The sequence below is a fragment of the Canis lupus genome, chromosome 5 (genome assembly GCF_003254725.2).
Source record: "Canis lupus dingo isolate Sandy chromosome 5, ASM325472v2, whole genome shotgun sequence".
Taxonomy (NCBI): Eukaryota; Metazoa; Chordata; class Mammalia; order Carnivora; family Canidae; genus Canis; species Canis lupus.
In genome coordinates, this window is record NC_064247.1 from 8,458,897 (window position 1) to 8,480,632 (window position 21,736).

Genomic DNA, 21,736 nt, shown 5'->3' on the forward strand with positions numbered 1-21,736 from the left:
GAGGAAGAACTGTGACCAATAGGGCTGCCTCGTGATAGAAAATGCTCTTTTGAGGGGACATGAGCTCCTGTTACTAGACATTTGCTGAAGACACTGTGGAAGGGAGATTGAACCACATGACCTCTAAGGGCCCTTGCAGGACTAAGACTCCATGAAATGGGCTTTTATGAAAGAGTGATTCTACATAACCAATCCACGTGTAATTTTGGAGAGAGAAAAATGTGTTAAAAATTTCCAAACGGCGGGATCCCTGGGTGGCGCAGCGGTTTGGCGCCTGCCTTTGGCCCAGGGCGCGATCCTGGAGACCCAGGATCGAATCCCATGTCGGGCTCCCGGTGCGTGGAGCCTGTTTCTCCCTCTGCCTATGTCTCTGCCTCTCTCTCTCTCTCTCTCTGTGTGTGACTATCATGAATAAATAAAAATTAAAAAAAAAAAATTTCCAAACGGGGGTGCCTGGGTGGCTCAAATGTCAGGTTGTGATCCCGGGGTCCTGGGATTGAGTCCCTCATTGGGCTCCCTGCATGGAGCCTGCTTCTCCCTCTGCCTGTGTCTCTGCCTCTCTCTCTGTCTCTCATGAATACATAAAATTTTTTTTTAAAAATTCCAGACAGCCATTGAATAAATACATTTTCTCAAACTAATCCTAGTTTAAAGTTGAGGACCACCTCTACTTGTCAGCTCTTTCCTTTAAATGTAATTCTTTACTTATCACTAATAAGTTAAATGCCAAATATTCTTCCCATCTTTCATACTTAAAGAGAAAATTGGGACTTTTGCAATATTCTAAATGTGTACGTGTCAGAGATGATAATGCTTTACAAGTAAAGTATTTGCTACTTTTTTATGTAGGTGCACATCTGAGAATTTCCTTGAGGCCCATCCACTGGCTCATTTATTTATTCACTCCTACAACAAATGTACCGTCAAAATGAATAAATATACATCTTTGCTCTGTGCCTTCACTCCCCCACCATACTTTCCTATACTTGACTTTCGAGAGAGATAACTTGGGGGGAAAAGGCTGATACTAGTGACTTATTCTATCAACAAAACTATACTTGGGACATTTTCTGAGGCCCATAGTTTTTTTTTGTTTGTTTGTTTGTTTTGTTTTTTTTTTTTGAGGCCCATAGTTATTGAATCCAACATACACATCCTATATCTGTAAATGTGTGTTAATAATTGACATTTAGAATGATTGAAGGGAGGATAGAATCCTGAATCACTGAAACAGTATCTTCCCTATTTTATAAAACAGAGAAGTATAGTAGATTGAATTTTTTTTTACCGTTTTGTGTTTATGTACACACATAAACTGTCCATGCCTTCCTTTGCTATAAGCAGGTTTCTCTCATCTCTTTGTTCCTTTTACTTTTTTACCCTCCATCATTCTTTTCAAAATTTGGGAGGGGGATGAGAGGAAATTTGAATATGAGACTAAAAAAAAAAAAAAAACAAACTTTTTTTTTTTCTGCTTAAACTGTTAGTAGTACATCGTCTCCCTATCTTCAGTCTTGGTTTGGCCTACACTCCAAATGATCCATTGTTCTCCATTTTGCTGGAGTAAAGATTGTCCTAAAACCTCAATCTGATCATATGAATGCTGTCCTTAAACAGTTTCTCTAAGGCCCCTGCCAGAATCACTCACTCACTTATTAGGGCCCAGGTCTTCAGTGGGGTGTATGGGGGTTCTTTCCCTGTTGGATATTTCTGTGGCTACTTGGAATCACTGGAATGAACCTTGCTTTCTTTCCTGCAGGCTGGGAACAGAACTGTGTCTGTCTCTTGTGGCACTGGTATGGTGTCATCGTTATTTACATGACTGCTTAGCCTTATCTTCCTCCTTAAGGTCAGACGATGTGATTTCCCTGATAGGTGATTATCCCTCTCACCCTCTTACTTGTGCTGTGCTGTGCCTAACAAGTAGTAAATACCCAAACAGCTGAATGAATCAGTGCCATAGCAGTGCTTCTCAGGTGTCCCTGTGATTTGGATTTCTTGGGGGATGTTAAAAATGCAGATTCTGATTTAGTAAGTCTGGGGTGAATCCCAAGATTGTCCCTTTCTAGCAAGCTCTCAAATAATGTTGATGATGTTGAGTGGAGCCCACTGAGTGGCAAGATGCTAAACTGTCCTCTCAAGATCCGTTGCGATTTCAACATCCAGTCTGCTCTGATTTACTTATTTATTTATTCATGAGAGAGGCAGAGACACAGGAAAAGGGAGAAGCAGGCTGCCTGTGGGGAGCTGGATGTGGGACTCGAACCCGGGATCCCAGGATCATGTCCTGAGCTGAAGGCAGACGCTCAATCGCTGAGCCATCTAGACATCCCTACAGTCTGCTCTTAAAAACCCAGTTAAAGTGATTCTGCATGTTGAGCACAACTTCAAACCATGAAGATAAAGAATGCTTTATTTATTTTTTTTATTTTATTTATTTATTTATTTTTATTTATTTATGATAGTCACAGAGAGAGAGAGAGAGGCAGAGACACAGGCAGAGGGAGAAGCAGGCTCCATGCACCGGGAGCCCGACGTGGGATTCGATCCCGGGTCTCCAGGATCGTGCCCCTGGCCAAAGGCAGGCGCCAAACCGCTGCGCCACCCAGGGATCCCAAGAATGCTTTAGATAAAGAAAAACATACTTAAATGTCACATAATTACTAGAATTCATGTGTGATGTTTTAACAATTTTATTTTAAAAATGGTTTTCTTTTTAACATTTTAAATGGATGAGTTGTTGAAGAATATATTTAAAAATGTGTATTTTTCTTCTGTGCAACATTTGGTGTCTAGAGAGAAAGCTTGATGTCAAGTGTTGTCTGTTTTTTAAATACTCAGCATTGCAGGTGTTCTCTTGGATATATAGGTACTAAAAAGTGCATTCTGGCTTCTGTCTCTTGCCAGGGAAATGCCTAAGAGTTATTGGCTTTTTATGGTATCACGGTAAAAGTAATTAGTATTCTCTATTTTACTATAATTTGATGTCTGTTCAACGAGTAATTGTACACATTGCCTGGTTGGAGGTAAATTTGGCAAGGGGGATGAATGTTTAATGGATAAAATACTACTTTCATCAGGCCATGAAATTACTCTAGTGACATCAGAACTTGGCAGCCTCTTTTATTCCAATAAAAACAAAAATAGCATCATAAGCTAGGAGTAAGACATTTTTCTTGTCCATTTGTTTTGGCTAATTTTCATGGTTTTGGCCTCAGCATGTGTATATAACAAAATAACAACACAGTGAGTAACAGGCAGTGAGAATTGGGGAGTGAACATAGTTTTAGCTAAACTGCTGCGCCATCGGGACTGCCCTAAACTGTTCCTTTCAGTTTGGTGACTAGGAGAGTGTGAGCGTGAGTATGAGGGATCCTTATCCATAAAGTGGAGTTAAACTTTATGATTTGGCCTGATATGACCTAGCTTGCAATATGTTGAAAAAGTTTGATGATTGGCTTATAAAATGGTCACATGACGGTGGGTGTCTGGGTGTGATTACAAATGTGACAGTACACTTATGTAGAAAAGGAGCTATTTAATCCTTTTTTATAATCATGCATAAAATAACATCGTGTTACCAGTTAATTCAGTTTGATTGAATGTAGCGTGTCTTTATGCCTGTCTTGCCCTGTTCACTCTTGTTGTGAAATTAGATTTTTAGATGTTACCGTGATTTTTTAAAAGACTTATTTATTTATTAGGGGGACGCAGAGAGGGAGGGAGAAGGACAAGCAGGCTTGTGCTAAGTTTCTTTCTGGACCATACCACCCAGACGCCCCAGATGTTACCATGATTTAATGACAGCTCATATACCAGTTTGGTGTCCAGGCATCTGAGCAGTAGGTCCAGTAGACCCAAGGACTACTAAATACTGAGAAGATACTTTTATCATTCTTGATAGATCATTAAACTCTTGAGTAGAGCCATACTACAGCCTGTTAGGTTCTGTCCATGATTTACCTCATGGGTTCATCTTGCTGTGATCACCTTTTTTATTTTTATTTTTTTATTTTTATTTTTTTTGGATCACCTTTTTTAAACAAGCTCATTTTATTTCTTCCATTAAATTTTGAATATTCACCTGAAATGGAATTACAGGTTTAGTGTCACAGTAAGGAGGACTATAGTTCTGATGGGTGAAAGTATATTTCAAACCTAATTCTAAGTAGATACTTCTACTTCAAATGTTTTCAAGTCATATTATAGTTTGATTAGAATGGTTCAGATCTCTTTATCTGAACTTTTGATTCACATTTATGATGGTGAGGCATAGTTTCTATTTTTTATGATCAAACCCTTTTCTGAGATTAAAATAAAGACAATGCAATTCTACCCTGAATTTCTAATTCCAAGCTCTAGTCATCATGATTTAGATTGCTTTGTGTTTTAGTTGGATTTCTTATTTATTTGTTTATTTATTTATTGGATTTCTCTTTTAAAAGAAATTGCAATACTCATGTTCTGACTGTAGACCTGTATAGGTCTTTCACATAATTTTCATCATACATTGTGTGTGTGTGTGTGTGTGTTTTTTTTAATCCCATGGCTAACTAAAGCCAATTTTGAGTCATTATGAGTTACTAACTGTGGTCTCCTATTAGGCTAGCAAACATAGTTGTCATTATTTGTTATTCCTTTTTGTGTTTGAGGATGCATTTTAAAAGAATCTATTGTCATAGTGGTTAGGTCTTAAAATAATTTCACATTTGTTACTATGACAGCAGCCACAATGGGGTTTTTAATCATACAATACAGCTTGTGCAGAGATTGATAGCAACGTTTTGTGGCATCAAATAAATTTTAGCTCTGGGATTTGACTACATATATCTTATTATTGTCAGTAGGGGTTCTTGTAGCCAACTCCCAGAGTGCATTTCTAAATGTGACCCTTCCAAGTCTGGGCTGTATCCCACCGCACATGAAAATAACATAAATTGTTTTAAAGAGAGATTGTCAAAACTTTCCTTCTTTTGGGATCTCTCTCTGAGATAGGAGATGATCAGGGAAAAGATAAGGAAATGGTTAACCCTGTAGGACAAAGATCAGATTTGTGTTTTCTTAGCTAGTCATACATACATACAAAATACTTAATTAGTTGTGATCATAGATGTCAGCTGGTCGCGGAATCAGATCAACAAGGCACCGCCTCTCAAACTCCTGAGGCCCACAACACACCAGAGAGAGAAACTGAGTTCTGAGTTTTTCACTCATTTCTGCAATTGAAGCTTTTTTCCCCCCTCCATACTGAAATGTGAGTTTTCTGGCAAAAAAATCCTTCCACTTGACATTTAGTAGGCAAACGAAGTCCCCATTTCCTTGTAAAAGTTCTTCTAAAAAAAATAAAATAAAAATAAAAGTTCTTCTAATTCGGTGAGAAATACTAACGGCTTTTGTGTCTGATTCACCTGGAGTGGACGTAGCGCCGGTATTACTGGGGCGAGTTAACAGTAAGTGATGTGGTGACAAAGGGCTGGCGTTACTGCTTTTGCAGAGTGGGACTCTGCAGACTTGCAAGGATGGTGCCTCCAGAGGACTGGGGAAGCAAAGTGCTGGCTCGCCTGGTGTTGCATGGGTGAACCACGACCCCCCACCCCCCCACCCCACCCTGTGCTCCCTTAGCTCCTCGCTGAGGAGGGGCCCGGTCCAACAATTACTCCTCCTCCTGTCTCATGGCTCTTTGTATTCCATACACAGAATAATTTCCTCCTGTTTCTGATGGTGATCTTTTCTTACATAACTTTTATGCAGCCCTTTGTACTTTGCAGTGTTTTACAGTTTTGGTGTGTGTTTGCTTTTCTGCTTAAGCATATGAAGTAGTGAAATTTTCCTGGGAATGGAAGCCATGAAGACAGTACGTGATTGAGCATTAGTATCAGACACGAGAGTTTTAAGGTAGCTCAAAGTTGGATGAACTTGAAAAGTCTCTCTAATGTTGAGAAAGGAGGTTCTTTGAAACTGTAGTCTTTCTAAGCGTAAATTAGGTTGTAATTGCACATTTAGGAATAGAATAAAATACTTCTAAATTGGTTTTTTTTTTCTCTTTGATATTTCTAAACCACAGACTCTGCATTATACATTCTGTTGACCTAAGGGAAGTTATGGAAGTGAATTTTGCCTAAGGTAAAATTCATTCCCTGGTGTCTTGGATCTTTAAACTCTTTCCTTTACAGAGGTCACTTTATTTTTATTTCTAGCCACAGGGTTCCTTGCTTTTTTCTAGCACATTTCTTCAGAGCAGGTACTTGGGTGCTTAGAAATTCTTTAATAGAATGTCCCAGCTGAAAATGAAGTTTGGAAGCCCTTTCCAATTCTATGTAAAGTAAGGAAAATAGCAAAGGGAGCTTTTTTAGAAATAAATCTCATTTTTATATTAGTGTCTTTGATTATGGAATGAATGTAAAATCTAAATTGATACGCTCTTTCTCTTAACAGTTGTCCTGTAGCCAAAACATGACAGATGGTATCGAGACATAATTTGGTTTTTCATTTCTTGGATTTGTTAGAAAATGAATTCAAGCTTTGCAGTTAATTTTAAGTGATCCTTTTAATGTTGCTTTGGTCACTTTTTATTTCTTTTTCGTTTTGTATCACTGTATAATGTTGGCTAAAACAGATGTTAATGCTAAAGCATTTAATGACAGCTAATTTGTATCCTTTCGGTGAAAATCAAACCAGTTGTTAACTGTCTAATGAAATAGTTTAAAAATGGTTTTGATGAGCAGATTGAGAAGGAAAGAAAGAAACGTAGGTATTCTTAAAATCCACTCTTGCCCCTCCTCCTTCATTGGGGTGAAGAGTGAGTTGTAATAGCAACAGAGACCAGCTCCCAGTAAGAGGTGTGAGGCTGTTTATTTTCACTCTGGAGATGTATATACTACAGAAGGAAAACTCTGGCCTTGCTTAACCTAAGCAAGTCATTACTTATCTACGATCTGGCAAGCAATTTGATTAAAGTTGACAGAGCTCATATAATATCAGAACCAGGCCCTCTTAATGATTGATGAAGCTTGTCTGTAAGGTCTTTTTTTTTTTTTTTTTAAAGGAGAAAAACTGAACAAGAATGAATACTTGTTCAGATCTCTAATTACCAAGTATAAGCCAAGTCTATAATGTAGTTTGGTCTATCGCGATTGATATGTATTAGTTTGCATGTTGCTTTTTAGGTAACGATTGAATGGCTTCAAAATAATAGTTTTATGTCAGCAGGTTAATTTGGCTTTTATGTGATTATACTCTTGAAATTCTAGAGTTCTTGCCTCCTATTTTTAACATCTTTTAAACGTGGTTTTCTTTGATGTTTCTTTGATATTCTTTAGTGGAAAATTTAACCAATAAGAGTTTTCCTCCTTGTTCCCTTATGAAATTGAGTTATTTGAAAAGTCTTTGGCTTTTAAAAATTTTTTTCAACCCCTTGCTCTCTAACTGTGTGAAAATGACTTGGACAATTGTCATAGCATATTGAAAAATTTTTTTCAACCCCTTGCTCTCTAACTGTGTGAAAATGACTTGAACAATTGTCATAGCATAGCCATACACGTTCAGGAGTGTATGGCTCAGTTCTTTGCTGCATTATTTGTTTCTTTTTCTCATTCCCAACAGATTGATACTAAGTGTGACTTGAAGGTACCCAGTGCTCTTGCTACAATGCTCTTGCTACACTTTAAACAAGGTCAATTGATGAAGACCATTGATTTTTATCATTCATATGGTGCTTAGTAGATGGTCAGTATAGGACTGGTAGGCACCTTCCCTGCCCCTACACCTTGTTTTAAAGTAAACTTAGCATGTGCAATTTCTAGATTAATGAAACAGTTAAATTGAGAGTGTATTAGTTTTCTGTAAATGGGATTTTTCTTAACCTGGGAATTTTCAGGCTTGTATCGTAAGGGTTTGGATGAGGGTAAGCTCAAGAGTCTGAGTACCTGGTGTCAAAGCCAGATTCCACTACAGCGTGTGACACAGCCTCCCTGTGGTCAGAGTGTGGGAGGTGCTCCTGGAGGGTGAGAGTTGCTGCTGTTACAATTGCTGTCTCTGCGACGGGGAGTTTGTATTCACAAAATATGATGTTCTTGTGACATAGATGAATTAGACTGTCAAATTGAAATAAAATGAGTGGGGATTAAACTCTGGGGAGCTACAGATGTGAGAATAAGCTAGAATTGATGATATGTTTTTGTTTTTGGATTAGTTAGCTTCTGATGCATACCGAAGAGAGCTGTTAGGTAGGTGAGTGCTATCAGTGTTAATGGGCAACTTTTGGGTAAATCTGTGAATCTCCATATAACTGAACACCACTTGACTTTCTTGCTTCACCCACTCAGTGGTGTAACTTTGTGATTCCCCCTTCCTCCGTCCTATCTCCCCAAACTTAATATAAACATATCAGTTTGATACCAGAAAAATCAAATTTATTTTGTGAGAGATATACTTCCTATCTACCCTTATGGACACGTTCTTAGAAGCAAGAGCCCCCTGTTCTCGGAACCCCTTGCTGACTTTTCCCTTGATAATTTCCCCAACAAGTGGTGTCATCTATGGGAAATCCCAGTGCTTTCTAGAATTCTTATATGTATACTTAAATAATGAGCTTCAATCTTAGGTCCTTTTAAATTTCTTTTGGGCTTACGCAAGGTCAGGACACATAAACACTTAACTGGGGCTGGTAGCATTAGAGATCACCAGTAAAATGCCATTCCCAAGTTGTTTCCAAAAAAGAAATAGAATAGACATGGAATCATCAGATGCAAATATTTGACTTGGAGATGGGCCAATTATGCACACTGTGAGCCCCACCCGGGCAACTCCCCCTATTTTGCTTCTAGTTGGCCAACACAAGTATGTTGCCCTCAAGTGACTTGAAGATTAAGATTTAACAGTAGAGGGGGATCCAAAGAACTAGAGATAGGAGTTGTGGAATCAGTTAAGTGTTGAGAATTCCATCTTTTTCTTCCATCCCATAGGGTGGCCCCATTATTGGATTTTTATCACTGGAATCCAGGTTTTCAGGGAAGCACGGTAATTTTTGTAGTGATACTGAATGTGTTTGCAGGAGAAAAAGTGCCACAACTCTGCAAATGCACAGACTTTAAGATAATCCTTCTGGGGCCTATAAAGTAGAGGATAAAGCTTGATTGTATTGCATTTATAGAGTTTTCTTAGGGTAGTGGTCTTGGTGGCTATTGGAGGTAGGTAATGTTTATAGGATGCTTTTAACTGTTTTGATTTGGGGGACTGTGGATCTTGTGTTTGAAACTATTATTCTTGTCCTTTCCTTTGCCCTCACTCTCAGCTCAGATTTATAGGGATGTGTGTGATCAAAGAAATAACTGTGTGTTTGATTAGTTAACATAGTGTCTTAACTGAGATGATAATGGCTAGTATTTTGCTAAAAAGGGGTTAGCAGTCAAACTTGGGTAATATATGACTTTTTCAAAAGGAAAAATTCTTGTAAACTAATGTGGATGAAATCATTTTTATTACTAATCTGTTCATTATATACAAAGTAAACTAGATGTGGACTTCTTCTAAAACTAAAATTTACAAAATAAATACATAACCACAAAACAAGTATAAGTCAAAAATTTTAAATCTTCAAAAATGTTTAGGTTGTCTGTATTGTTTAATAGTAGAAAGATACTTTTGCTTATTTTATATTTCACTTGCCTATTTGATTTGGTTCTTTTGATTCTAAGCATGATTAATATTCTTCTTCTTTTTAAATAATGAGCTTGCTTTTAACTACCAGCCCAGTATGTTGCAGACAGTCACTTCGGAAGTGCACTTGTATGTATAGTACTGGGAACTTTATTTTTATTTTTTGTTTCTTTTAGTACTGGGAACTTTAAAACCCATTGAATGAACTGTTTGAGTGTATTAATACTTACTGTTGCTGAACCAGAGTAATATGGGATCTTTGTAATACGTGTGTTTGCAAAGTTGTATAAGGCTCTTTGCTATGTCACATGCTTTTCAAATTTGTCACACTTATGCTTCCATGGGCTAGGAGATAATTCACATCTGCTTTTCTTCTTACCGATTCCAAAACTTTCTTTGTACTCTGTATTCTCTAACATCACTTGACCTTCCCATGTCGTAGACATGATCCAAAAACACAAATGCCAGTTGGGCATTGATACCTTGTGTCCTGTCTTCATTGTCTGGCAGATGATCCCCTGGTAAGCTTACAGTAATGAAGATGCAGGAGCTCAGAAATTTATTAAAAAAAAAAGAAAAGAAAAGAAAATAATTTTCAGGCCTCCAACAACCCATCTGAAGATTAAAATGGAAAAAGAGCTAAAACCTGGTAGGTTTGAGAATCCCTCCAGAATGAGAAGTGGCTATGGATTCACACTGAAGTCAGTGGACATAAAAACAGATTTATACTCAAAGGTCTCTATTTAGGAAAATAAAAGGGATAGGCTTGGGCCTGGGATTGCCGTGGGTTCAAATGCTATCCCTGCCATTTATTAGCTGTAGAATCATGGGCAGGCTATCAGAGCTTTTTTCTTTACTATTCCTTCCATCGTAAACGGTAAAATGGAAACAGCACCTATCTTTAGGATTGTTGTGAGGATCAGTAAAATACATGTAAAATCTTTCACCTATAAACTTAACAAATGGTGGTTGTTTTTACTCTTTGGAATAATTTGTCTCGTAAGACAGGTGTTTGATAAGATGTACAAATAGATATATTTCCACACAAATTCTTCCCTGCCTAGTGGAGGCAAGAGGCAAGGGTGGGGTGGAGTATCAGACTTGGCAAGATTTTTCATGCTGCTGCATGTAGAGTCCCTCCCCCTTAAATCATTTCCAAGAGACCCACCATTACTCCAGGAATGGATCATTGCTCTCTGGTGCTAGGGCATTAAGGTGACAGAGCTACTGACTGAAACATTTGAATCTTTCCCTGGTAACTCTGATTTAAATACTTGTATAATCTTTTAAAAACCTAATTTTAGGGGCGCCTGGGTGGCTCCGTTGGTTAAGCGTCTGCCTTTGGCTCAGGTTATGATACTGGGATGTTGGGATCAAGCCCAATGTCCGGCTCCCTGCTCACAGGAAGCCTGCTTCTCCCTCTCCTCCTTGGTCATGCTCCCTCTTGTGCTCACACACTCTCTCAAATAAATAAATAGAATCTTAAAAAAACAAACAAACAATAAAATCCTAATTTTATAAATACTTAAAAGGTGGACTTATTTGTACAAATAAATTAGCAAATTGATTTTGTCTGATACCGACAGGGAGTGACTAATCCACCTCATGTGTATGTATAAATTAGTATTGTGGCATTTGGCTTAAAAAATGTGCTTGTTTTCCCTAGAGATTTATTTACCACATTCAGGACATTAAAAACAGTGTTACCAATAGATGGGATAGATTGACTCGATAGTTTTAAAGACATTTATAAAACTACTTGTGGTTTGACCCAGTTAACTTGGCCAATACTCTGAGTATATTTGAAATTCCTCCTTGAGAGTTATCTTCCTAAATTTAATAGAGGCTTTATGTGGTAGGATTTTGTTTACATGATATTGGCCTTACAAAAATCCATATCACATTGCAGGAAAGATGACTATGTACAATAAAAACCCTGATATTTTAGTCTGTAATGCCAATCTCTGTCATAAATGTATGAAGAGTCAGTCTGTTGTTTTAGCTACAAAATTTTTATAACAATCCTAAAAGCAGAGACTTCCATTTACCCACTGGTGGTCCTATGCCTTTAGAACTTTCAAGATCATGACAAATGCTTTGCAGACTCTACTGGGTCATTTGTGTTTGTGAGCAAATTAATGCTTTGGTGTTCTATGTAGTATCCCTTTTCTGTTCAGATAGATTTATTTATTATTTATTTATTTGTTTGTTTGTTTATTTATTTATAGATTTTATTTATTTATTCATGAGAGACACACAGAGGCAGAGACACAGGCAGAGGGAGAAGCAGGCTCCATGCAGGGAGGCCTATGCGGGACTCGATCCCAGGACCCCGGGATCACACCCCGAGCGGAAGGCAGATGCTCAACCACTGAGCCATCCAGGTGCCCCTCCCTTCACATTTAAAGGACTTTTTGATAACATCTGTTTTTTTTTTTTTAAACATCTGTTATTTAAACTCTTCTTTTTTGCCTGTGGCTCTTCTGTAATGCTGCATCATGCACTTTGTTAGTCATTTGGCTTAAGGACGTCTTAAATTATACAGCACATAACTATTAGTCATTGATTTAAAAAATTGACATAATAAGACATCACTAAATTTGGGTGTTCGCTTCCATCCCAGACCAGATAGTAAACAGGTCAGAGAGCGCTAGTTGCCGATTCTCTGAAACTGCTGCTTGGTAACGTGAGACCATTCTCAGATGATCGCTTTTGGTTTACTACAGTGTTTTTAAGCGTAGTACATTAGTCGTTTGCGAAATAACTTTGTAATTCCCAGGAGGATTGCTGGGTTTCTCTCAGTGTGCATCTATTCCTTTATCAACACTTATTAAGCGCTCATTTTGTGCAGGAAACTTCCAGGTGTTGGGTCTACAGTGGTGAACAAAATAGACATGGTTCGTTCCCTCCACGGAACTGACAAACACTGAGTTGGTTGGTTAATCCAGGCCTGGTGGGAATTTTTTACATTTCTGTGACCGGTGAATATCCAGGCTCGTACTTTTTCCCACAGTATGGAGAGTCAGGTGAAATCAGATTCTGCACTTTCTAAGGGCTCCTCCTTGGCTATAATTTTTGCCCAGGGGAGATCAGGCTAAAATGAAAATCCACTCCATCCCCAAGGAAGGAAAGGAGGTTTTTTTTTTTTTTGTTTTTTTTTTTTTTTTTTTTTTTTTTTTGGAAAGGAGGTTTTTTAAAGCATGAGGTTTTCAGAGTGGTGAGTGCAGAGAGAGGCATGGGAACTTTTTTTAGTTGAGTGTAGGGCTGGCTGTGTCCATTTTCCTGCCTCTGAAATACCAGTTTTCCAGCAAAGTCGAAAAGTTTGGCATAAGTTGGAGGGGAATGTTACTAAGGAGGAGTAGGGATGGCACTCGGGGACCAGTTGGGTATCATGGTTCAGTGGCAGAAACCCGTCAATACCAAGAATATTAAAAATGCTGCTTTAGAGACATTTATTGGTCACATTCAGGATAAAAAGCTAAGGGATGTCTGTATTTAATGGTCCTTTAGGGGGCGCATGTTTTAGCCTACTTTGAAACCAAATGTTGGTATTGAGCTTTTATAATACGTATGTGTAATATATAACATATATTAATATGTAATTATAATGCCTAATTATATAATCGTGTGTAATATGATACACAAGAACATGTAATATATGCATGTATAATATATATGTATCCAAATGTATAATGTGTAATATATATAATAATAGATATACTGATTTAAGACAATGAAAACTTAGGTCTATTGATTAGTTGTTTCTCAACATTGATCTTCAAGGCCGCATATTATATTTGAAGATTTTATATTTGGAGTAAAATGAACAACCAGCCAAAAGACATGCAGTCATTGCTTCCAAAAGCCAAATTTATTCTGAAATGGTGCTTTGCCTACTTTTCCATTCTATGCTAATGAGACAGTGATAGTAGATGGCAGTTTCCATTTTTTTTTTTAAGATTTTATTTATTTATTTGTGAGAGACACAGAGAGAGGCAGAGACACAGGCAGAGGGAGAAGCAGGCTCCCTGCGGGGAGCCCGATGTGGGACTTGATCCCAGGATCCCGGGATCACAACCTGAGCTGAAGGCAGACGCTCAACCACTGAACTACCCAGTCATCCCAGTTTTCAGTTTTTTTAAAAAAGTATTCTTACTTGGCAAATTGTTGGCAAGCTTACATGGGACATACAGGTGTTTTGTTTTATTTTTCAGTATTCCTGGTTATTGACATGCAGATGTTTGGGAACCGCTGCTGTAGATTAAATCTAGCAAACTGTCTGTATGCAGTTGTTCACACTGGGATATGGCTCCTCTGCAGTTTGTCCTGCTAGCTGTGTGTCCATATGTGAGATTTATGCCCCCATGTTGATGATGCATCATTATCAAGAAGGGTTCTCTTCCTTGCCACAGCCTGTGTTGGCTTTTTCTCCTCCTCCGCCAACAGAAATGGAAATGCCTCACTTAGTGTTAAGTGCACCTTCATTGTTCCATGTACTGAGGTCAGGAGGCAAGAACCTCAAGTCTCTCTATATAAAGGCTGCTTTTTAGATGTTTTATTAGTACTGCTGTTGGTTATTTTAATTAGTAGTATGTTTTATGTGCGCCCTGAGGCTGTTCAAGCAAAGAATGTAATTCAAATAAACAAAATAATATCTGATGTTTTGGAACACCCACACCTGCCATCTGGGCCTTTCCTCTTAAGGCACACTCATGTTGGCCAGGAAGCTAGGAAGAGAAAAAACGGAGATGATTATGTAGAGTTATGAAATGTCTTAAACGTAAATTCTTGGAAAGCTTGATAACCAAGTTTTTTAGATTGGTAATGCCATTTTCTTCATAAGCAGCGGTTCTTTTCTTGAAGATAAATACAGAATTTTCATGAGAAGACCCATCTTTTCCATTGTTCTGCATGTTCCTAATGTCTTTTACATGTGTTTCTAACAGTGTTTTGGGGGTTCTGTGAGTACCTGATACATAATTTGGCTGTAAAATGGTAGATGATGCTTTCTCAATGCAAGAAAGTTTGCTAGGTAATTTCTCCAGTGTTTTTTTTTTTTTTTTTTTTAACTTGGATATAAAGCAGAGGGGCCACCTCTCCCAAATTTTTACAATGAAATCATAAACTAGTTTCTGACTTATTTTTTCTTTTCAACTTGGCTTTTTTTTTTTTTTTTTGAGTTAACACAAATACTCTCTTTCTGTTTGCAAACTGAAGTGAACTGCATGCTTTTGACTTAATTTTTAGAACTGAAATTGTGTTGATTTTGGATACATTTGCTGGATTTTCCTGCCATTCCCTCTTTCAATTAAGTACAGTCCTTTTTGGAGTTTGCCAAAGATGAGGCAAAACTTGTGTAAGAGGTGCACCTGAGCTTTTAAGTCTTGGTTTTTTTTTTTTTTCACTTAAACACAGCAGTTGTAAAATATTTGTCATAAAGCTGGAAAAAATTATGGAGTTTTTTGCCTCCCTTAGAGACAGAGCCTAAGCTACACTAAATGAATAAATGTTCTATCTGACTGACATTCTCTAGGAAAAATAAATATATCCATTTAGACTACTAACTTATTTTTTAAAAATATATTTAGCATATATTTGATTATTAAAATAGATTTAAACATTTATAATATCTTAAGAAATATTTTTAAAATGAGGGCTCCTGTCACCTTTTGAAACCTTATTATGCCTCAAAAATAGTTTTAAGTGCTATTGTTTATATATAATCCAAGAGTTAAAGATGTCAGAGACTTAGGAAATGAGATCGTGGTGTCTCTATTGTCTTATTCTACTTTATCACCACCACCACCACCCCGTTCTTTCTTTCCCCTAGCTACCTTGAATATAAGTACATAATATATTTGCTTTGTGTAAATGAATGAGAAACTGCTTTTTTGTATTTTTATGCTGCAAATTCCAACTGTACTCACAATCTGGCTTAGAAAATGGGTCTAATGAAGAGATTTTAGAATATTAAGCTAAGGATAAAACCCAGAGCACTCTTCAAATTCCAGGACCCACATTAATTATGTCATTATGTAAAGAATGAAGCTGTAATGTTCCCGTAAATCTCACCAAACAAAACACAACAAAACAAAACAAGACAAAAACATCCTCATGTTCATAGAAGCCAATGACGACAAGTCTTTACAAGAAGAGTCCGGCTACCAGGGTATGTAGATGTTTCAACATACAGAGTGTATTCTGTAGATGTAAGGTGTGACTAGTGTTGTATATGTAGGAAACATGGAGTATCGTGTAATATAAAAAATTTTAAATGTGCCAGAACTTACATATCTAAGTCAGAATCTGTAAGCTGTGTATGCAATCTCACACTGCTGTTACTGTGCCAAGAAATGTGGAGTCCTTTTGGAATTATCCTTACTGGTTATAGCACTGTAAGAAAATTCTTGGTGTTCTTAATTTGTTGGGAAATAGCCATTAATGAATACATTGGTTGATAACGTTGGAGTTAGGATACTGTAGTGTTTGGGGGGTGCCTGGGAGGCTCAGTCAGTTAAGTGTCTGCCTGTGGCTCAGGTCATGATCCCAGGGTCCTGTGATCAAGTCCTGTGTTGGGCTTCCTTCTCAATGGGGAGTCTGCTTCCACCCTCCCTCCGCCCACTGGTGTGCACACACACACACTCTCTCCCAAATAAATAAATAAATAAATAAATAAATAAATAAATAAATACAATCTTTTTAAAAAAAGACACTGGTGTTAAAAATCAGTTGTAATCCTAACATAATAAAAATGATTTTTTATGCCTGGTTTATCCATGACACTGAACATAATTAACAAAGGATTTTCAGAGAAGTTTTGCACAGGGGAATTATCAATGGAGTAAGTTTCTGTGTCTTCCAAGCTTGGCCAGTCTGCTACTGTGGTTTCTTGTGTGTGTGTGTCTCTTATGTGTCAGTGTGTCCTTGAATGGTCTTTTGACCATCCTTTTATTGTTGCCTAAGGTAATGCCAAAATGCAGCCACTGTTGTTTGCTACATACACACGCAGCGTAGCAGAGTTGTTCCAGCAAGCTTTGCTTTATTTCTTTCTGGTAGACAGGCTGGACCTCATGCCAAAGCTGCTACTTTGACTCTCCCAATGAATTAAAGATGACCTGCTATATTGTGCTGTGTTTGCAAAGATATTGGGATTTTAATTGATTTTCCTATTTTCTAGTTCATCAGGGCATTGATCTTGATTATTTCTTTAACTGCGGAGCAAAGTTTTCTGGGGTGCAAGTTTTCTTCATACAGGCCAGTGTGTATTTTTGCAAATCTATAGACTTAACAGTCCATTTGAGGTGATTAGGTACTGACTACATAGTAATCTGTGATTGACTTGTATGCCAATTTATGAATGTGCTTGAAGAGTCCCATTATCAATGCACAGCCACTCTTCCATGGCACTATGACAGCTTTGATGAAGCTGTGCCTGACCTAATTCCCATAACCAGCTGAACAAAGCAGGGCGCCTAAGAAATCTAGACTCCTTTTATTATTTTATGCAGCCATGGTTAAAGGTGGATGAAGTCCTTGGAAACCAATGTTACTATGTTCCAGGAAACTTCTAGCTCAGCAGGTAACATAATATAAAAGTCATCATAAAGGAGGTCCAGTGCTTAGCTAACATTGATGCAAGTTTATTTGCAGCACAGATATTTTTCTTAGGTTTCTAATTTTTTCTTATTTTGCGTTTTTCCTAAATGTTTGGCTGTATACATTAGAATACATTTCATGGAAATGAGTTTCTCCTTGAGGTTTTATTTCCTTGTTATTAAAATGAAATCTAAACCAAACCCCAGGAGGGGGAGTCTTTTGGAACAGCCAGGGAAAATTTTGTTTCATTTGGTAAGGTCTCAGCAATGAGCTGGACATAATAACAACTATATTAAATTTATTACCTAACACTTATCTATAGCCCCTTTTCAAATGTTGTTCATATTCCTCCTCAACCTTCATCAAAAAAAAGTTGGCCAAATGTCTGTCTGGATCTTTAGAAGATCACTGTATTCAAGTTTAACTAGTTCTTAGCAAACTTAAAAATTTTTGCTCTTAGCTAGCTTTTGTTTTTTCAGTTACCATAACTCTGTTATTTTTTTCCCCCTGTGAAGCCAATCCCAGTGGCAACCTTGAAAATCTCCAGAGTGTTGATTTGTGGCAAATGTTGACTCTTTGGTGCCTGCAGAGTAGTCCTCTTGAAACTTGCTGTATTTTGTCTTTTTAATAATCTCTCCCGAGTCACTTTGTAGAATTTTGCTCTTTGTCCGCAGCTATGTTTTAAAATATCCCTAATGCGCCTGTACGCCTCACGGTGGATGCCAGAATCATCTTATCTCCGCGATTTTTGGTTTCCTGTGTTCTAGAAGCAGGATGAAATAGTGGCTTTGAAAGCCAGCGGAACAGGAACACTTGACTTTTTTTTTTTTTCTTAAACACGCAAATATCGTGAATAGAAACAAACTCGGCACTTAGACCCCTTCGCATTTGGTGTGTAATTAGGACCACACTGACTCCTATTGCAGCTGGCAGCTCTTCACTGTGGCCTTTTTCTGCTGGTGACCTTTGATCCCAGTGACCTTTCCTGGGGTTAGTCCTAGGCCCTTTTCATTGTGTTGGAGCCGAAGTGGCTCATGTGGAGTTGATTATTTCTTTGCTCATTTGGCCTTTTTGGTGCCATAACTCCACGTCACTTCCATTTTATTCCTCTACTTTTGACGGTCCACAGTGAAAGGAAATGCTTTTGCAGGCAGCAGGATCAGTCTGTATGCTTGGCTGACTCGATTGAGCCTGGGGCGGGGGGGTGGTAACCGGGGGGAGGGTTGTGAGGTCTGTAGGTGTCAACAGTTTTTAAGGAGTCGATCTGAATGATTGTGCAATCATTATGTGCTCATCAAATGGACACTCCGTAAGGAGAGAGCTACCACGAGTTGCTGATGTGGATCTGGCTGCTTAATGTCCTACAGCTCTACATTTAGAAGATTTATATGTTCCTCCTACAGCCTCCGAGCTACTTGGCAGGTCAGAGCATGCATCACTGTCAACTGCACATGCCTGCTTTAAGGGATTCTTTCATTTCTCAAAGAAGGAGAATAACCCCCGCAGATTAACGTGCTATTAGATGGTATATTTGTTGCAACTGGACTCATGATAGCACTTTGCTGCTTTTCCTCACCCTCTTGCCCCTACCCACTCCTCTGGTAGAGTCCCTGAAAGACGTGTGGCAGCTGTTACTCTCATTTTTTGAGGCCCATGTGTACAGCGTGAGGACTGTTGTGGATCAAAGCCTTGAGTGATCACGAAGGAGTCAACAGTTAAGGAATGTGTCCGATTACCCTAAACTGGGTGTTAGGTACGCAGCTGCTGAATTCCTGAACTCTCCATCTGGAACCCATGATGCACTATGTATTGGCTGGTTGAATTTATATATATTTTTAAAAAAGGTAGATGGGTATGAAATTCAGTGACATTTTGAAACTCATTTTTAAGAAAGCTGAGTGTTCGTCCCTAGTTCATCCCCTTTTCCTTCTTTGTTTTGAAGTTTTAAATAATGGTATTGATAGTGTGGATTATTTTAAGTGAGGAATTGCAATTGCTAGGCCTTCCTACGTGGCGGATTTCTTTAGGCTTCTCCCCTCTTCAAAAGAGAGCAACACTTTCATCTGTCATTGTCCCCTCAAGATCTCTTCCCCTCAAATCTCTGAAGCACTACAGGTTTCTTTCTATTTGCCTCCTCGATCTCTTTCTTAAAGTTCCACTTATGGCCAACTCAACTCATTTTCTCTACACCTTAAGGGGCCACACTCTCCATCCCCTGCCACCATCAAAACAATGACAAGAAGCCATGGAAAACCCTGCTGCTCCTTGTGTGTTCCCTGTATCTAGCGAGCCCACGTCATACACTCACTTGTCCAAGGAGACATCTGGACAGCAGCCTTGTTCCTCTATTGAAGGTGAAAGCAGTGGGGGAACGGAAGTGGACGGTGATATATTCCAAAGGTGTCTTAAGGGATCATTTCTTTCCTGGTCCAGATCATTCAGTATCCAAGTCCTATCCATGCCACCTTATAATACCATCTGGCAATATGTCCATGTCTTTTTTTTTTTTAATCTTTTAAATCTATCCCCTGCTAGTTCTCTGCTATAGGCTCCGATCTTCATTCTCCAGGGCCTTCTAACCTCTATTCCTCCTCTCAGCCATGCTCCACATGGCAGCGTCAGTGATTTTTCAAAGGCACAAGTCAGATCTTGTCCTTTGCCTGCTTAAAAGCCATTAATATTCCCCTTTCAGGATAAAAGCCAAATACCCGGACCTGGTTCATATTATCCTGTACGCTGTGGCTTCTGCTCACCTATGCTACCTTCCTCCCCACCCCTTATTTCCTCCTCATACTCTGCTCTGCAGCCGTACATCCTTGCTGTTTTTAATTCTCCACACATACAGCTCCTCTCTTTGGAGCATCACTTCCCCTTGCTTTTTCTACCTCCCTTCCTCCCTCCTGTCCCCCAGACTCATCCATTCAGATTCACCTGATCATTGTTTCCATGAGAAGTCTTCTTAAAACTTCTAAGTCCAGGTAGAGTGACCCTTCTGTGGTACACCTGGGTGGCTCAGCGGTTGAGCATCTGCCTTTGGCTCAGGTCGTGATCCCGGGGTCCTGGGATCGAGTTCTGCATCAGGCTCCCCACAGGGAGCCTGCCTCTCCCTCTGCCTATGTCTCTGCTTCTCTCTGTGTCTCTCATGAATAAATAAATAAAATCTTAAAAAAAAAAAGTGACCCTTCTGTGTTTCCTATAGCACTTTGCTTTATTTTGTGGCTCACCTATCCCCTCTCCCTTAACCACTTGAATTCCCGAGAACCTTTATTTCCTAAAAGCATTGCCTCTTAGTGAAAACTGTTTCTGTCAATTCTGATGGGAAAAAGTCATGATGTATTCCATCCTCATCCAAGATAGCCACAGTTTTCATAGAGAAACGAGTCAACTGAGCAATAAAAACAAATTTGTAAACAATTTGTATAGGTGATAAACAGTATTTTGAAGGAAAATACAGTATGGTGAAGTTGTGCTCATCCAAGAAGAGAAGACTTGAGGCTGGTGGCTGATGGAGGAGGGCCTAGAGGAAGTCTAGGTGAAGACTTGAGGGACAAGTCCTCCCTCCCAAGATGGTGAAGAGGCAGGAGATTGGCCTGCAGACAGCAGGTCTTTTTAAGGAGTGATCTGCATTCACATTTAACTTAAAAACAGACTGACCACACAGAAAAACACCTGATGGCAAAACAAAGGCTGAACACAGGAGTGCTCCCCAACTGGTAGAAAAGGTGCCCACAGTGCAGAGAGATTAGCGGAATGTGCTCCCTGTCCTCCCACTCACTTGGCACCTGTACACAGAGCACCGGGTTTGGGCTTCATCCAAATTCAGCGGGCCATTCCAGTTCTCCTAGATGAGGCTTTTTGGATAAAAACCATGGGGTCATGGAAACTGGTGGGTTTATCTTTGCCCAAAGCTGTAATATCAAAGTACGGCTTTTTCATTTCTGATTGAAAAAGTCATGATGCCAAATAAGAAGCCATCCAAAAAGTGGAATGACTGCAGGGACCCTTGTGGCGAGACGGTTAGTCATTCTGACAGGTGAGTCCATGTTTGGGTGGCTTCTCTGTCACTTCCCTCATCTGACCTCGAGCCCTAGGGAGGCAAATGTCCTGTCGGAGGCTGAGTTCCTAGCAGAGCCCAGCACATGTAAGATGGATTCCTGTTTTGAACTCTGAATATATTTCACAAATATATTGACCAAAGTCAAACTTTTATAGAAGATTTACAATTCGATGTGATTTAAGGTCAAGGTAGCTCAATGAGTTAAAAAAAAAAAAGTGTATATTTGACTTCCCTAATAGAAATTGTGCTCAGTTAATCTTGATAGCACTTATTCAAAAATTTTTAAGTAGACATGTTTTATTTTTTCTTTTGTTTAGCTACTGCAGAAGACTCATTTTTTAAGGCAACAGGAGAAAAAGCAGGTTATGGAATAGATCATTTGAAAATAAAGGCCAATCTTTTGTTTCTAGAGAAAAATTACTGTAT

General features: G+C 38.7%; 1 protein-coding gene across 7 annotated transcripts in view; it reads left to right on the plus strand.

Annotated features, from left to right (window-relative positions):
* The window catches only part of CDON (cell adhesion associated, oncogene regulated), a 99,626-nt gene that overhangs the window by 6,988 nt on the left and 70,902 nt on the right, over window positions 1-21,736 (plus strand). Inside the window, exon 1 of one of the 7 annotated variants that reach the window (XM_049109783.1) lies at window positions 3,261-3,359. The exons of 5 other annotated variants lie outside the window; for them this stretch is intronic. The gene's annotated coding sequence lies outside the window, so the exon portion shown is untranslated. Of the gene's footprint in view, window positions 1-3,260; window positions 3,360-21,736 lie in introns of those variants that run through there. One more of the 7 variants, XM_049109779.1, reaches the window with a different exon arrangement.